General features: G+C 40.7%; 1 long non-coding RNA gene across 1 annotated transcript; it reads left to right on the forward strand.

Annotated features, from left to right (window-relative positions):
• The first annotated feature begins 2227 nt into the window (after positions 1-2227).
• On the forward strand, positions 2228-3877 carry LOC117553206. The gene is made up of 2 exons (XR_004570090.1): positions 2228-2494; positions 3215-3877. It is a non-coding gene; the product is annotated as an uncharacterized LOC117553206 (long non-coding RNA).
• Positions 3878-18896: the final 15019 nt, after the last annotated feature.

Genomic DNA, 18896 nt, shown 5'->3' on the forward strand with positions numbered 1-18896 from the left:
CTGCTTGTAAACTCCCACTTCTGAGTCCTTCATTTGCTAGTAACGCATTTCATTGACGTTGATCCGGAACAGGTCCTAATCTAATCAATAGCGAGGTGGCTGCCATATCCCACAAGACCCCCAATTGAACATCTTATAAAATAATGTTTTGGAAGATGTGCATTATGTTGGAACCAACATCTTACAAAACACCCCTCATAACCAGGCTATTAGTATTCTCAACAAAATCATGTTAAACAAACCATGTCAAGTCATAACTGGATTTGATTTGGTAAGGGACACCATATATTCCCCTGTTAACTTGCCACAACCCGCTGCTTAAAATGTGAAAGAACCCTTGAGTAGACAATTTCTCCCTCATGTTTACTACTCATCATGTAATTAAGCTTAAAGTGGACCTATCATGCTATATTTGAATAATATATTGTAGGGCCATACCTATATAAAACATGTCTGTGACATTTCAAAATACCAAACAGATCATGCATTTTAGCCATGCCTCATTTCACTCTATTTGCTCTTTTCCAGCCCTGTTTTTGCAAGGGCTGATTCTGTGAGAAGTCTTCTTCACTGCTTTTGTGGCAGACTACAGCGCCACGTACAGGCCTGGCATATGTACTACAGCATCTCCAGCTCTTTCGAGCGGCAATGGCCGTGGCCCAACCCCCCATTCCCCTGATAGGTGGAGAGTTGCCCATATAGGCGGAGCACCCCTTTTCTGACATCAGAACAATTCAAATCTGTATCAGATCCGTTGCAGCCCCTTTTTTAGAGATTTGGGTATGGAGGAAAAGAGAGAGGGTTGTGTTTTCTGACACTTGGTGAGTTCCCTGACACACTGGGGACACATATTCATGTATAAAAGATGTACAAAAGTGCATTTTGCATGATAGGTCCTCTTTAAATTCAATAAAGAAGAAGTCCATAAATAAAAGAACATGCCATCATTGCCTGATAAAAAAAACTACATTCTGTAATTATTTTTAGTACACTACACATATTTAAAAATCTCTAGTCTAAACAGATAACATAACCTACTTGTTAACTCAGGTTAACTTCTTTTATCACCATCTTTATCACCATTAATAACATTCAAATCACGTCATTACATACTCATTTTAATTTGCACTGTCGCCAACAGAGAGCCCACAGCTTGATGGTAGAGCAATGGTTAACATTCATTGAAATAACAGCCTGTCCTCCTCCAAAAAACGACCAAATAGGTCGATTGTTCAGCAGCTTATTACGACCTATAGTCACGTTTTAAAGTTTAGCACCTCTAGTGGTCGTGTAAGAAACAATAATTTGAGGCATATTGGCTGATGCTCCCGTTGATTGCAAACGCTCTGGTGGGTCGTATATTCACAAATAACCCTCTGGAAAATCCTAAATTGGATAGTTTGGCCATTCAAATGCATTTTGATTACATTTCTAGCGAGAAGTGTATATTGTACTTTTAGAATCCACGTCCAGTGGATGTGTAGGATCTATAGTTTGATAGATATTACGAAGATGATTTGAGGTCTCGCCAGGAGAACGTGTATACTACGTCTTTCCCCCTATTCATTTCTATTGACGGCAGCGTTCATGTAAAGTTGCCGTCAACCCTCACGGGGTGAAAACAGTATTTCCGGACTCTAAGTTTTCATCATAAAACCGGAAGTATTCCCCTCACTGTCAAATGATTTTACAGTGATATCTGCAGTCAGGGTTCCTGTAGGTTTCACCTACAACTCAAATGTAAGACTTTTTAAGACCACTTTGAATAGAACTTAAGACCCATTTCACGGCAAGAAAGTATGAAGGAAAATTGCTTTGAAAGAAGAAATACGTCCCATAATTACTTACAAAGTAAATGTATCCATGTTCAACATAAGAACGATGACTGAAAATAACAGTACACAGAACTGTGTTAGCGTGTAAGACAAAAAGTGTGTATGTGTGTGTGTGTCTCTCTGTGTGTGTGTGTGTGTGTGTGTGTGTGTGTGTGTGTGTGTGTGTGTGTGTGTGTGTGTGTGTGTGTGTGTGACAAGAACTATATTTAGAGATCTGCTGCCTTCAGGCTGTTGTATGGTGTTTAGCTACGGTATTTAACGTCCATAGCACCTCCGCTTTTAGGGTTGACGTAGACCCAAACATCACCCGGAGGTCCCCCAATGTTGTTGCTGCTGCAAAACAAACGTTAATTTTGGCCGCGTCTCAATTCAGGGATAGTATCCTTCGAAGGGTGTATTCGTAGACCGCATACGTCACTTCCGCCGAAAGAAGGCTGTCCCAATAAAAAAATAAAAAGACTCCTCCGAATGCGGCCCACGAATGCGGCCTTCTTTTTACGGATTTGAAGGATACATCTGATGTATCCTCCGCGGTCTACCATATCCCAGGATGCAATGCGCGGTGGGGACGAGTGAGTTTTGTTCAAAGGAAATGGCTTCCGGTCTCCCCAGCAGAGTGGATTTAAAAACAGCAGCAAGCGGAGGAATCACTAATAAATGTGAATATTGGGTTTTAACTTACTTTAAATTAACTAACGCCACACACGTCAAACCCAAGGGGCATTAAAACGTACATTTTCGTTAAATAATGCGGATAAGTATGTGACGCTAACTAGCTAGCTGGACGTACTGCACTGTTGTTTATACTTATTTTTAATTAAATTCAGAAGTTTACTAAAGTCATACAGAGATCTTGGCTCTGTTATAGATAAGTTATACTTTATATTACATACATAGACCAAAGTGAAAACATTTAGACCGGTATAGCCTACAGTACGGTGGGATTTATAAAACGCTACCCTGACGTGTAGCTGCTGTTAGCTTTATTTATTTCTCTGACATTTTGCACGTTTATTAAACTTGGGGACAACATTACAACCTTTTTATTCAGCTCATGCTGCTTTGATGTGGGGCTAAAAAAAAAGAAGCCTATTTGAAATATTTCCACCAGATTTGATCATCTTTTATTTAGGTTAAAGTGTATTTAATTTATCCTAATCCCATAATGATAACACAATAAAAAATGGAAAGCAGCCTTTAGCTTGATGTTAGTTTGTCTAGTGCTGTGAAAGGGATGCAGGTGTGACTGTCATTTCATCTCTTTAGTTTTATAAAAACCAAAACAGTACATCATTTTAATTTAAATAATCCTTTAGGGATTGTTTGTCTGTGTTTAATATGATTAATTCACTTTTTTTCTCGTTTTTCTCTGTAATTAGGACAATTCTGGAAAAATGGATCTGCTGGAGAAGGGCCCTTACTCTGTGTGTGCACAGCGATCATCAGGACAGAGCTGCCATCCACCTGGACCCCCGTGGTGCTGGAGAAAGCAGAAGGCGTTCAGGAACATCCTCCACCCAGACCTCTGCTTACTGCACTCCTACAGACGTATGAGTGCAGAACTGTAGAGATCATCACTGCTGCCACTTTAGCCTTACATACTTTTACTTCAAATTAACACATTGTGTGCCTTATAGTGCTTCTCATTTTGCATACACTGTACTTATTACATTGCTGTTAACAGTTTATTTATTTGCAATACTCTCTAGATTTAATCTACAATTTAGATGATATTACTTAATCTAAATTGTGTTTGTTTATATGAATCTATATTTTATCTTGCACTTTTTTTGTGTGTTTCTGTATCTGATCCCGAAACAGCTGCACATATAATCAAAAACAAACGACTCGATAAACACATGTTAGCTGATATTTGTTTTACTGCTGGTGATGTTAAATAACAGGATTGATTTCCTCTGTCTCAATGATGAAAGTTATAATAATAGAAGACATGAAGCTGCAGAGAGAGGATGGATATATTCTTCCCTCCACTTTGTGATTAGATGAAAATACAAAATGTAATTAAAATAGTAATTGTTAAATCACATTGTTTATTTCATTTACTGAGGCTTTAACCATTATTTACAACATGTGTACATAAGCAGTGGAATAATAGGATATCTCTAGGTCATTAAACTGTCTTAAGTTCTGTTTAATTTGATTAATACAAAAAATAGGCCATAGAAAATGTTTAATAGTGTATTTCAGCAGAGCGGGGGGGGGCACGGTGGTGCTGGACCTGGAGGTGCTGACCTGGTGTCAGTGGGACATCATCTGGGCTGGTTTAGGGGAAGAAGGAGAATATAAACTGTTATAATCACAGCCAGGGTTCGAGTTATGTGGGAGCCAATGGGAGCTGAGCTCCCATAAGGAGGTGCCTGAGCTCCCACGGACCCAATGAAATCAAACATCTGTGGGGGTCGCTAATATACATTACCAACAACCATTATTTTGATCACAAATAATGCATTTTTCAATGTAATGAGTATTATTTACGTTAACGAGGTAAATAGGCAAACAAAACAATGTTTTCCAAAAGAACTACGCATCGTATTCTCTCTTGAATGACAATATGCCTGCACTTCACCTCTAAGGTGCGCAATAAAATATTGCGCAATCTATGCCTGTGAGGCTGTGAACGTGCTGCGCGCGCCCGAAGAATGAACCGTTATATCAACATACATTCAAATATATTAGGCTTGTTTGAGACAAGCAAGACCTGCGCAGACCTGCGCAGTTGCGATCAACGTCTTGCTAGTGCGTTGCATGATGGTTAGTCATTTTGTCCGACTTGCTCTGGAGGCCCGCCTACATGAGACTTTGAAATTTCGCGGGACAAAGACGCCCTGAGGGCGAGGCGAGTTGGCGCAGTTGCTCTCCACGGGCTGCAGAAGCGAAATGCTTGATGGGAAACGTCTCGCTGGTATCTCGAGCTGAGCGCTCATTGGTGGTTTTTACCACGTGCTGCTGATGAAACTCTCCAATTGGCTGGCAAAAGTTTGTTGTTGTTTTGTGTCAGTTTTACGTCGCCACATCCATTCCCATTTTTCATCATTGTTCCACATTGTTCCAATGTTTATCATCATGAAATTAATATCTATATATTTTATACTATACTGCTTACCGTTTTCATACTTTATATATCTTAGCATATTCATACACACTGTTCATGCTGCTCACAGGCTGATATCTAGTGTATTCATACCCCTCACTGTTTATTCATCATTCAATTCATTTTTATTCTGTAGGTTGTGTACATTACTTTTCACTTTACTGCTTGTTGCACCTGGTTAGAAGCTAAACTGCATTTCGTTGTCTCAGTACCTGTAATATGTGCAATAACAATAAAGTTGAATCTAATCTTGAGCAGGAACAAATGCATTTACTTAGTACATATCTGACATTAACGAATATACACATTTGTGCATTCTTTATAAATGCAAACTTGTCAAGACCACTGACGGAAGTAGTTTTGAAAAGTAATAAGTGGTTCTGTCTTTTACATGTATTCAACCCCCCTTGTACTGATTTGTTTCAAAATGAACTGACACTTGAGTCATTCATTTGTAGTGATATAATAATTGTGGGATTTCTATTGCATCCACTTCATCTGCAACGAAAAACGCCAACGCAATTTCCGCCATTGCAAACCCAGCCAGTCAAGCCGACTCCGACTCCGAGCTGTCCGACTTAAGACGAGCTTTTTGACACCTCCCCCGGCTGCGATCGGCTACTCTCGTCTACTTTCGAGGCGAGCCGCAATGTGTCTCAAACAAGCCTACTTACAAGATACACACATGCTACCATGCCCGGCGCCGTGGGAGGGCCAGGGATGGCCAGGCCCTCCCATTTGACATTCCTGCCCTCCCCCAATAAACACGATTTTATTATTTATAAAAATTTAAAAAATATTTTAATTTTAATTGTTTTAATTATAAATAAACTGTGAACTTTTATGCTACGATGTATGTGATGTCAGATAGTAGGCTACTAAAACAAAAAATCGCAGGCTACGTCAAATAAATGTGTCTGTTGTGATTCGTCCACATTTAGACCAATCACAGCGTCACACTCTGCCGCCTATTCTGGATTTGTTTATTGTGCATTCTGTAGACTCCCATTTCTGTTTGAATTACAAAATGGACATCAGAAATTGGCTCAAAAGGTCTAAAGATTTATTAAAACGAAATAGCGAGGAAAGAACTGCAGCTGATGGTGCTGCTGGCGACCCTGCACCTGCCGTTGCAGCAGCACGCTTGACCTCGGCAAACCCCGGGGCTGAGTTAGCGAGCCTTGACTCATCAAGGCGGCCGCCACCAACGCTGTCCTCTGAGGCACAGCTCCTTGTTGCCCCTACCATCACCACCTGCGTTGCCACACCCTGCACCACACCCGCCAGCATCCTCCTCCTCCGTGCCGGTGCCTCCACTACAGACGCTACCTCGCAGCACATCAACAGGTACTATTGGGCCAGCAACCGCTCAAAGACCAACAGCCCCAGATGATCTTGGGGTTAATAAACCCAAGCAGGTGAAACTGGATCGTTATCAGGGAGATTGTTTTCAGGAAAGAAGCGCACTTTTGCTGCTGCATGGTACACAACAGACCATGGCTTGAATATTCGTTAAGCAGACGCAGCCTTTTGTTTCCCCTGTAGACAGTTTAAAGTAAATACGTCTTCATCTGATGTGGCTTTTACTGTCAAATGTTTTTGCGACTGGAAACACGCATTACAGACTGATAAAGGACTGCTAAGGCATGCCGCATCAAAAGAACACATTTCATGTGAGAGTTTGTGGAGAGAGAGACAGATATGTGAGGAAACAAATAAGGAAATAAGTACTTTGGTTCAGATCAGCTGGCACGGAGCTGTCATTACGTGTCAGCTGTTGTTGATATTATAGCTTTTTTAGCTGTCAACCAACTCCCTCTCAGAGGTGACCACGGTTCACTCCACAGCATGTCCGAGTGCAGTGCATAGGAAAATAAACCATGCCCAAGGCGGGCTAAACAGTTCATCGTCTCCGTCTCTATTTCTCTCAGAGTGCAGCGATGAGGAAGCTGCCATCCTTAACCAGTGTGCCTTGCTCGTGATTTACCAGTGTTTGTGCTGCCACGCACACAATGTTTCAAAAGTGGTTTCTATGTTTCCCTTTATTTGTGTATGTATTTACGATAAGTGTGCGTCTTTACACGATGCTGTTGGCCTTGCTGTTTGATATATATTGTGCCCGCAGCACGTGACTCGTTTGTGTGCCCTCCCATGAAAATCATATGCCCTCCCTTTAGATTTGTTCTGGCGCCGGGTCTGCATACTACGAGTACCGTAGGCTAGCAGACGAGTACTATGCCGCCCAAAAAAAGGCCACTGCTGCCGACGGGGTCTACAAGCCTGGCTAGTTTTGGTTTTCTCACAAAGAAACAAAAAACAGCTTTTGACAACCAAAATGCACCTGCTAGCGTGACAGCTAGCACTAACCTTGCAGCTACGGAGGATGCTGTCTTTGCTAGCGGACCTGATGCTGTTGAATGTGGGACCACCTGCACACACGAAGAAAGTTCAGAAGCGGAGCGGCATGAGGAGGCAGGAGGTACTGCTACAGAAGGACTGCCACTTAACTGGGGACACAATCGGTGGAGATCCTGGAAAGAAAGAAACACCTGGCTGTTTTCAAATGAGGGTGGTCTTGGATGCCTCGTCTGTAAGGAAGCCAAGACTCTCTTACTTTCGGAGAAAAAATATGGAACGCATTTGGCGGATGCCTGGATCAATGGGACTGTGAGTAGCCCTGTGCAGAAGCAGTTGCGGAATTTTTTTTACATACACCGTGACTCTATTGCTCATAAACGAGCTGTTGAAATAGCGGAGCTCAAACTAAAACAAGTGCTTCCGAAGAAAGTTGCAGAACTCAGCTCCAGCCTGTTTAATGAGACAGCTAGTTCGTTCAGGGCAGCCTATACTGTCGCTAAAGAAAGGTTGCCTTATACAAAATTGAAACCCATTATGCAACTTAATGAGATGAATGGTGCGACAGTCGGCCCTGCTCACAGATCCGATCATTCATGTGCCCAGATTGTGGAGCACATTGCACAAGAGATGAAAAAGAAATGTATTTATAATATCAAATCACTTGATTCCCGTATTAGTCTAACGCTAGACGAAAGCACAATTCATGGACGCGCATACATGATTATTTATGTCAGGTGCGATGTCACTGGGAATGGAGATATGGACAATGTGTATTTTGACATTGTTGAACTGGACCAGGGCACTGATGCAGAGTCGCTGTGTAGCGCACTGAAAAACAGCCTCCAGGCGGGGGGGAATGGATGAAGAGTTTCTTCGTAAAAACCTAATTAGCATAGCCACAGACGGTGCTGCCGTGCTAACCGGGAGACAGAATGGACTCATAGCCAGGCTGAAAAGGATTTCCCTCGTCTTCAGGCAGTTCATTGTCTAGCTCATCGTTTGGAATTAGCGGTGAATGATTCATTGAAGGCTGTGGCAGGCTGTAATCATTTAGAGTTTTTCCTCGCTAAACTCTATTCTCTTTACCACCACTCCACGAAAAACGCCAGGGAGTTAGAGGAAGCGGCTGCGGAACTGAACATGCAGATTCTGAAAATCGGACAAGTCTTTACAATTAGATGGGTTTCCAGCAGTTACAACACTGTCAAAGCTGTGCTGAAGGACTTCCCAGTGTTAGCACATCACTTTAAATCTGCTAGTGAAGATGGCTCACGTTCCGGTGCAGAGAAAGCCAAGTACACTGGTTTACTAAAGCATCTGACATCCACTGGATTCCTCGCTGATTTAGCGACAATGAAAGACGTGTTACGTGAACTACAAAGTCTCTCCCTGAAACTACAGAAACGCGACACGTCCCTGGTTGATGCAAGCCGCTACATATATCAGACGATCGAGGTGCTCTCTGCCATGAAGGACAACGATGGGAAAACTGAACTAAAAGTCAAAGCGGGCATAACAAGCGGCCAGTTCAAAGGGGTTGATATTAGAGAAACTCAACCTAAAGTAAAGAAGTCCCAATTTTACCAGTCAATCCTTGATAATCTCACCAGGCGTCTCCCCGATAGTGAGCTGGTAACTATGTTGAAGCCTCTGGATCAGGACTTCTGGCCAAAAGAGAGGACAGAGCTTGTTCTGTTTGGAGAAAGGGAGGTGGGGAAGTTTGCTAAACTTCTCGGAGAGTCCGCAACTGAAGCTGTCAGTGAGTTCAGAGACTGGAAACTTCAACAACAAGACAAGGAACATCAGGGTAAAACCTTGAAAAGAATGATAGTGGCGAGCAACACTGTTCTTCCGACATCTGCAGAGTGCGAGAGGGGCTTTTCGGCATGCAATGACACCGACTGCAAGACCAGGAACCGGTTGCGAGCCAGAAGCCTCAACGCATTGTTGTTTGTGGACTTAAATGGGCCTCCTATCAACAAATGTGACCCTTTCCCATTCATCCAATCATGGATAAATAAAGGACATCGGACTTCCACATCATGGGTTCCAGGACCGCGACCACAGCCTGCTGAAAACAGACCACTTTGGGCTATTTTATCTGCGTAAAGGTGCGTGTGTGTCTGTGTGTGCGTGTGTGTGTGTTTGTTGGACCACGTAAAGTGAAGTCAGTCTCTCTCTCGTTTTATCTGTGAGAGCTAATTTTTGTATTTTATTTAATTTGTATAGCTCTTACGTTGTTATTGATTGTGTACGAGTTCATGTGTTTGAGCATGCGCAGTCTGTCCTGAAGTTGTGGAGAGAGAGTACAACCTAATAAACGGAGGCGCTGTTTGTGACGCTCCACAAGTACAGAGTTCCTGAGTTTTTGTGATTTTGTAATTATCTTTGAAGCCCTAACACATCAGACACTAATTGTATACTCTCAAGGGTGTGCAATATATACCATCAGTTGGAGTCTGCACCTCCAAGGTGCGCAATACATTATTGCGCAATCTATGCCTGTGTGCGTGCGCGCCTGCGCGTGCAGGCGCAGGCATGCGTTAGTTTTAAAGACCCCCATAGAGCTCAGTTTATAACTCGAACCCTGATCACAGCTATTAAGATTAGAACACTACTATTGTTTAGAATCAATCTATACAACGTGCTTTTGTTCATTTAAAAAAACACATCTTTTATTAGTACAGAAAAATTAAGACTTATTTTAAATATGAAATAATATGATTAAATGACATCAGCTATACATAATGTACTTGTAACTTACTAATGTAACATTACTGGGGGCTAAAGGAACAGCTTAATCGTATTTACCTGGCCATGGTTCTTTTTATTTCATCGTCGTCTGTGATCTCCAAAAAAGTGTTAACGTAAAAAAGTTAAGTTTCTGGATCATTTTCAGCTGAGTTAGCTTGTAAGCTAATTTGCTATCAGGCTGCTGGAGCAGCGCAACAGAACAGCGCGTATCACGTGACGTAAACAGGCGGCGCTCCGTAGGCTAGACCGTCTCATTTTGTAGGCCGCTCGGTCCAGCCTACTCGGTCCACGTGGGCTGGGTCCTTCGTGGACCGCGTAGGCTGCGTCCTCCAAAGGATGCAGCCCCTGAATTGAGACACGGCCCATGTTTGCAAAAGGTGCAGCGGGCTTCAAACACGTTCCCTCCACTGGTTTCAACTAAGCACTAAATTCTATGTTTTCAAACCAAATACGGTTGAACTTACACTTCCCCATAAGTATTTGTAAGTAGATTCGAAGATACATTATTTCTGACTGCCGCTAGCTGAAGCTTGGTTGGTTGCTAGGTTACTAGCTGGGTGTTCTCCGATAAGGGGCCGGGAGAAACAAAGTTAGTGGTTACTGGTTCCATGTTGATTTATTTCAATACAAATTGTTGGGGGGAACTGAAAGGCTATTACCGTACTGGTTACTTTGCAGCCCGGACATTTCCCCCAAAACACATTTAGACGCAGATTTCTAACAGTAATTCTACTCCAATACAATTCAGAGGTTAACCTGGTATTTTTACTCCACTACATTTATTTTAGTTACTTTGCAGATTCTGATTAATGATGTGAAATATAAACAACCCTTAAAGCAGACTTTAGTTACACCTGAGTCAAATTCAGGGAAGGTGATTGTCAAGTCCCAAAATAAACTATGCAATATATTAGACGTTAAGTACTTTGTCAGGCTTAATATTTATCTGTAGATACCCCCAAAGTTTTTTTCTTATTCAAAAGAAGACCTTAACTTAAAGTATTCTTTAATGTTTATATAAAGCCTCACTAGTTTGTCTGTTTTGCACATCCTCCTGTTAATATCTTTGGACGTCCTGCACTAGCTGTTTTATTGTAGAGATCACTACAGTATCTTCTTGATATTTTCTATTCTATATTTCTATCATTGACCTTCTACTTTCCCACTATTTTGTGTAGGCTACTCTTAATATTTTTATTTTTTCATCAAATATAACATATTCAACACAAAAATTCAATAACATGCTTTAACCACTATAGTTAAAAAAACGTTACAGTGTTAACACAATAAATTATACTTTCCCGTATAATTTACAGTTTAGTTTAAGACGGATTAATTTTGTTATCCACACATTTATTGTTTTGATATTTGTAACACCAAACCGACAGAAGAGATGGTCTTAACATGACCCAGTGGTGTAGTTAATAAAACATAATCATATCAAACATAATATGACTATTAACTTTATTGAGAAATTAAAACAGAACGGTAAAGGAAAACACAGTTTCAGTCTCTCGATTTGAAGCTTATGCATTGTACCATGAACCTGTAGACCTGTAACAGTCAACTGCATGAGGAGTTGGAAAGGTAGTTTCTGAAGATGTTACAAATAACACACAGCATACAATGCCATAATAACTTTGTATTATTAGTGTAGGACACTTATGTATAACATCTGAAGATGTGTAGTTTTATTCATGTTTTCACATAATTTTACAGGATATTGCTATATTATTTCACATATTGTAGTTCTACACATTAATATCTGATTTGTAAAATATCATAGACATAAAGGTATATCTGTCATTTAATGGTAAGCTATTGAAATTCTGAATCCATAGATGTGTCTCCCATCATCCAAAACCTCTGACTATTCTCTTAACTCAGTGAAGATGTTGTTTAATTGCTGATATATTTATGATCCACGTCACATATTCAGTTTCGGCGGCAGTTTTTTCCAGTTTGTCCAAAGGTCTTCTAATCAAGGCTCTATAAATAGAGAACTACGGCAGATATGTAATATTCAATGCAGCCGAACCGTGTATTACAATGCCGTTATGTGATGACTTCCAAAGAGAAAAGCAAGCACACTCGGAATAAAATATATATATATATTTTTTAAATGTTTTTGGATTTCACATCGCATAAACACTATAACCCAACGTGCATTGCGGCTAAAACATCCAATCACCGAGCTTCAACGATAGCTGAGGATTATGGGTAGTTCGATGTTTTAGCCTATCAAAACCTCTGAAAAAATAAATGTGTTTCTCAGAATCGAAAGGGAAAAACCTATGGGAAAAACACAAAACACACAATTTAAACCAATTTATGTTGTGTAATTAACAAGGATAAACTGATGTTTTTTAGTGGATGTATACTGCAGATATCACCGTTAAATCATTTGACAGTGAGGGGAATAAGGTTATAAGACATAGTATATACACATTCTCCTGGCGGGAACTCAAATCATCTTCGTAATATCTATCAAACTATAGATCATACACATCCACTAGACGTGGATTCTAAAAGTACAATATACACTTCTCGCTAGAAATGTAATCAAAAAGCATTTTAATGGCCAAACTATCCTACAATTTAAGATTTTACAGAGAGGGTTATTTGTGAATATACGACCCACTGGAGCGTTTGTAGTCAACGGGAGCACTCGAGGTCGAAAACTTTAAAACGTGATTATAGGTCGTAATAAGCGCTTGAACAATCGACCTAAAGAGTGCCACAGTGACGCTGATAATTTTCTAATCATAAACCTATCGATGATAAATCTATCGATTAGATTTATGATTAGAAAATTATAAAAGTAGGGTAGACATGTGGAGATTATCCGACTGAACAAAAATGTGATCCGTCTCTTAAATGTGTGTCAACCACAGACCTTATTTCCAGCTATTTTCCAAAATCCTATGGAGAAATTGCATTGCTTTTTTGTCTAAGGAACCCATGCGCAGCTTACTTCCGGGTTTTAGGATGTGTCACTGTGGCACTCTATTTGGTCGTAATAAGTGCTTGAACAATCGACCTATTTGGTGAGTTGGAGGACTTGTCGTGAAATAAGTATAACACTAGCCCCCAGACCATTCAGTCTACCCACCATCAGGTCTGAGGTTTTTCCAACACATCAATTATCCAGCAAGCTATTGCAAACGGTTACAGCGTGAACATTTATGACGTTAAAAAAATTATATTTTGAGGAAACGCTAATATAAATGTTGTCTTGTATAATTAATTTGTATATAGATACAGAAAAGATGAACTTGCAAGTTCCCACAAGTTCAATGCAGTAAATACATAGAGGTGGGAGAAGTACTCAGATCCTGTAAGTACACCTACCACAGAATACTCTGTTACAAAAAAGCCCTGCATTAAATATGTTAATATAAAGTAAAATACAAAAGTATTAGCATCAAAATATACTTAAAATATCAGAAGTAAACATACTCAAATTGGCCCATTTCGGAATTATATAAATCATATGTTTTGATTAATTTATGTGTTATCAAAGCTGGTAAAGGTGCAGCTAGTTTTAATGACTTTGTATACGTGCAGGGTAGCTTGTGATTTAATCCAGGTGTTAATATAGTATTATTAAAGTGTTGATTATATTTCACATAATTAATCCAAATCTGATAAGTAACTTAAATAAATGTACTGGAGAAAAATAACAATATGTACCTCTTAATTGTAGTGGAGTAAAAGTAGCAAAACAATTAAATACTCAAGTAAAGTACAGGTTCCTAAAAAGTGTACTTAAGTACAGTACTTGAGTCAATGCAAATGTCAAGTTACTTTACACCACTGTAAATAAATAAACTTAGGGGTCCAGATATGTAAAACTGGGAACAAAAAAGGTTTTAGACTGCAGCAAAGAGCTTTTCTTCATCATTATGTAAAATAACAGAGACGTGATTCCCTATGGCATGCTATCCATAACTACAGTGTGAATGAAGGGAAGCAGCCAGGGCCGCCTTAATGCACGGGCTGACCTGGGCTGAAGCCCAGGGGCCTACGGAGATCGGGGGCCTATCATGAGACAATACAAAAATGAAAAAAACAAAACAAAGTCTTGGCTTTCAGAATATGAAACTTTTATTTCCAAAATCACACGATAAATACATTTTTCAAGCTTGTAAAGGGAAGATGACAGCTCTCACTCACCACCCTGCACTTCCACAGCACCGCCCCCCCTCCCTCCGGCTGAAATTATTAATGTAAGTGTATAGTAATCATAGATAACACGGCAGGGTCCGTTACAGTTTGTTTTCATCTGATTTCAAATAAACAAAGTCTTGGCTTTCAGAACATTAAACTTGTTTCGGCAAATTCAGATGATAAATACAACTTTGAAGCTTGTAACGGCATAATTACAAGCGGAGAACGGAGTAACTTGACGTCACAGCAGGCATAACAACAGCCGGTGTTTCTCGTGAGTGTTTTCCCCGGGAAACAAACATAATACACACAAACGCAAAATTACACAAACACACACACGTATACACACACACACACTCGTGAGTTTCCCCAGACCAGTAATCCAAACGAAAATATCTTCCCTCCTTACTATTTTAATCATTTGCTCCGCTAATCAATCAGATCGATGGATTCCAGAGATTTTTCTCAAAAATGATGACTCCGAAACAGTCAGTGGGCACCACTTAACAGCCAATCAGAATGAGAATATGTTTCACATGTGACTTATTCAAATTGCGAGTGATTGACTGACAGATGAAGGTTGTTTAGGAGAAAATGTCGGAGAAGAAAAAGTTTGAGAGTGGCGCTCGGAAAAGGAAATTGTTGAGGGAAAAGGAGTTATTTTAAACCTGTAGGCCAGGATGAGGAGGAAGGACAGATGAGTTCTGTACCGAGCGGCAGCGGTGCCGGCCACGGGGCCACGGAGCCAAGTAGGCCGTCTGGTTCTGATAGCGATGGAGTAGCAGGAGAGGAAGAACAGACAGGTGGGACATTATCGGTTGGAGGAGATGGGAGGATGACGAGGACTTGCTACGTGGAGGGGAGCTAACGGCAACCGGACAGATACATGAGGGAGGCCCGATACGTCACTCATCTGGAGGAGAGGACCAGGCGCACATAGAGCAGAGTAGAGAAGTGCGATCACAGAGCCTGCCGATCGAGGCTATAAATGACTTTGATATGTTGTTTAAATAGGGGGCCTACAAAAACTATCAGCCCCAGGGCCTGAAGGCAGGTTAAGGCGGGCTTGGAAGCAGCAGTCAGGTAATATTCACTTATACTGCTCTTCAACGCGACATATGCAGTGTTAGTGACGTCAATTGCACACATACATCACTAAAGGAAACTGACAGAAAAACTAATCTATGAATTTCAATCTGGCTTTAGAACATCCCACTCCACTGACACATGCCTTCTTTATTTGAGCGACCACATCAAACAAGAGGTGGACGAGGGCAAGTACTGCGGCATGGTGATGCTGGACCTACACAAGGCTTTCGACACTGTCAATCACCCCATTCTGATTGACAAGCTAAAAGCAATTGGTTTTGATAAACTATCGGTGAGCTGGATGCAATCCTACCTGGAGGGGAGAGAACAGATGGTGGAGGTAAACGGTACTCTGCCCCCCCCCCCCCCCCCCTCCCAGTGAGCTGTGGTGTTCCACAAGGAAGCATATTAGGTCCGTTACTGTTCCTAATTTATGCAAACGACATGTCATCAGCATGTGACTGCAACTTGTTCCTGTTCGCGGACGACTCAGCCCTGCTGGTCTCTGACAGGAGCAGATTGCAGGTTGAAAAAACCCTCAGCTCCGAGCTCGGCAGAATCTACACCTGGCTCGCCGATAATAAATTATCATTACACCTGGGTAAAACAGAGTCCATTCTCTTCGGTTCGAAACATAATCTCAGCAAATCCGACGACTTCTCAGTTGCAGTGGGCGACATTATTGTCACAAGTAAGAAGGAAATTACATACCTAGGATCTATTCTTGAGGCAAACCTCTCCTGTGACAAAATGGCATCCAATGTAATAAAAAAAGTCAATCAAAGAACTAGATTCCTATACCGGATCTCCTCTCTGGTAAACAAAAGCACCCTGAAAACTCTGGCAGGAGCACTCATTCAAGGGTACTATGACTATGCTTGCACGTCATGGTACCATAGCACCTCCAAGGCGCTAAAAATAAAACTTCAAACATCGCAAAATAAACTGGTCAGACTACTGCTTGACCTTTCATCTAGAACCCACCTCACCTCTGCCCACTTTGACAACCTAGGATGGCTTAGAGTAGACGACAGAGTACAGCTACTTGCAATGGGCCTGGTCTACAAGATCCACTACACCTCTATGGTACCCATGTACATGTCAAAATTCTTCCCAAAGGTCAAGGAATACCATGATCATAACACCAGAGGGAGCTCCACAAATCATGTGAAACCCAGATTTGGCACAAAAAAGGGGGAATACACGTTTCGCAATTATGCCACATCAAGGTGGAACGCTCTTCCCACAACTGTAAAGGAAAGTAAAACTATACTTACCTTCAAAACCTCTCTTAAAGAGCACCTTCGGGGGAGAGCATTGCAAAACTGGCCCCGGTAATGGTACAAATCTCAACCTGTCGTACAATGGACAGCTTCCCCCCCCCCCATCTATGTATATACTCGCATTTTAGACTCTGTTACTAACTGTATATCTGTAGACATGGTATGTCTTAAATGTCCGGTTAGGATGTATTAGAACGAAATCTAAAATGAAAATTGTAAATAAGCAATCTGTATGTAAAAAACCACCTGTATGTAAATTGTAAATAAGCCATCTGTATGTCAAATATGTCTTAAATTATATGATGAATTGCAAATGGGGGACCCTGATGTAAACAAGACGAAAGTCTTTCTCTGGTCTGCATCCCCTTAACAATTGTATGTTTTTAACTTTTCAATCAATCAATCAATCAAACAGATGGTGTTACCGAATGAAAAGTCAACCCTGCCATTCTTGCTTTGAAAAAATGATTGTCTATGCATCTTACCTACGAAGTGGAAAGCCATAAGCCAGTTGACAACGTATAAAACAGATACTTTGTCTCTAAAACGGAAAAGAGGACTTTAGACAAGTTGGTTAGCCTGGTAGTTAGTAGTAACCGCTATCTAAACAGCTCCCCCGGCTGGGGCTAACGCTAGCTAGCTGGCTCTATACAAAACGACATCAAAACAACTTTTCTTTACCTCTTTGCGTCACATTCCAATTTAATGCTTGGACCATAGACTGTATATATAAATGGACGTAGGGTCCGTCACCCATAGAATTCTGCACAGTTGCCGTGAAGCCCTTAGTAGGCGGAGTTGGCCACGAACGGCTCAAGAGTGACGTCAGAGATCAACTCCCGCCTTCTCCAAATAAGGGCAAAGAGGCGGAACCTGCTGCCACCGAGCTGGAAGTACCAGAGCTAGCTGAAGCTACCAAGCTAAGCTAACATGCTCCCCATCTGCACGCTGCCGTCGCATTTTACGTTTCTAAGGTAAGCGGACATGAAACTATTCAGCAAAACTATAAATAATAATCTAAGTTATTGAGTTTTTAGCATAATACTTCAGAATCTTAAAACCCCTTAACGTTTGTATGCAATTGTGCTAAATTCAACACTGGAATCAAGCAAATATTAATATGTTTGCATGACATTAGTTATTTATATTTTGATATCACTTAACTATACGTTTAATACATTTAAGTCAAGCTAAGGTATGGTAGCTAGTTAGTGCTCTTACCTGTGAGGCCTCCTCCAAACAGCATAATAACCAGACTGTATCATTAAAACTAAGTACCAGTTCTAGATCATTGACTTTAGAGAAACAATTCAAAAGACAAAATGTATTTAAAGACCAATCTTTATTTGAATGTGCCTCTTAACCTGAGATATTAGTTATACAGTAATAGTATTGACAATCTAAAAAAACTGAGCAACTCAACAGTCAATTTTATGTTTCTTATTGTCTAAAGCATTTATTATTTTCATTTTCCCCCTCTCATATTCAGTGCGGACGGATTGAGACAGCATGGTGTCCAGAGAGCTGCAGAGACTTCAGGGAGAAACCTCCGTGTGATGGACGTCCTGTCTGTTGGTTTGGAGAGGACTGAGGGTCTTTCCTCTGCGAGGAGGACCAGGCCTGATGGAGGAGCCCATGCTGGGCAAAGCTGATACCAATTGCACAGGCCTAGTCTGTCACTTTATTTGACTAATTGTGTATACATTTAATAGGTTTACACCTTCTGTCCATATGTGCTTTTTATTTAAAACATTTGATTAACTTTTGGTTCACATTTCAATAAATTGTATTTGTATTTGCACTCCTTTTGTCCATTATTCTTACTAAAAATGTTAATTACACATTCACATCTGACTGAAGATTGGCCCCATTTATTTGTGACGTTGCAAACTCTGCGGTACAAGGCACAGGTGATATGAATCTCATAAAGTGAGGCAAATATAAATAATCAGCTGATGGAGTGTAGATGTGGAAATAGCTGCATTCGATCAGCTGACTGTTTTTACAATAAAAGTAGTTTCTTAGTGAATGTCCTGTACTGGTCTTAAAATCTCATAACATCAGCTTTTAATGTTCCTCTTGGATGTTCTTCTTGACCCTCAGAGAAGGAGAACATGTCGTGTCTTTCAGGCATGTCCTTTCCTAACAAAAATAACAGGAAACATAAAACATATTATTGCAGAACAAGTGTGTTATTTATGAAAGCGGTGTGTTTGTGTTTTTAGGGGCTGTAGATATAATTATTTTGTAATTGTAATGTTTTTATTTTATTTTAACAGTGAGCTACAAAGACAA

The sequence above is a fragment of the Gymnodraco acuticeps genome, unplaced genomic scaffold, assembly GCF_902827175.1.
Source record: "Gymnodraco acuticeps unplaced genomic scaffold, fGymAcu1.1, whole genome shotgun sequence".
In the NCBI taxonomy this organism is placed as follows: domain Eukaryota; kingdom Metazoa; phylum Chordata; class Actinopteri; order Perciformes; family Bathydraconidae; genus Gymnodraco; species Gymnodraco acuticeps.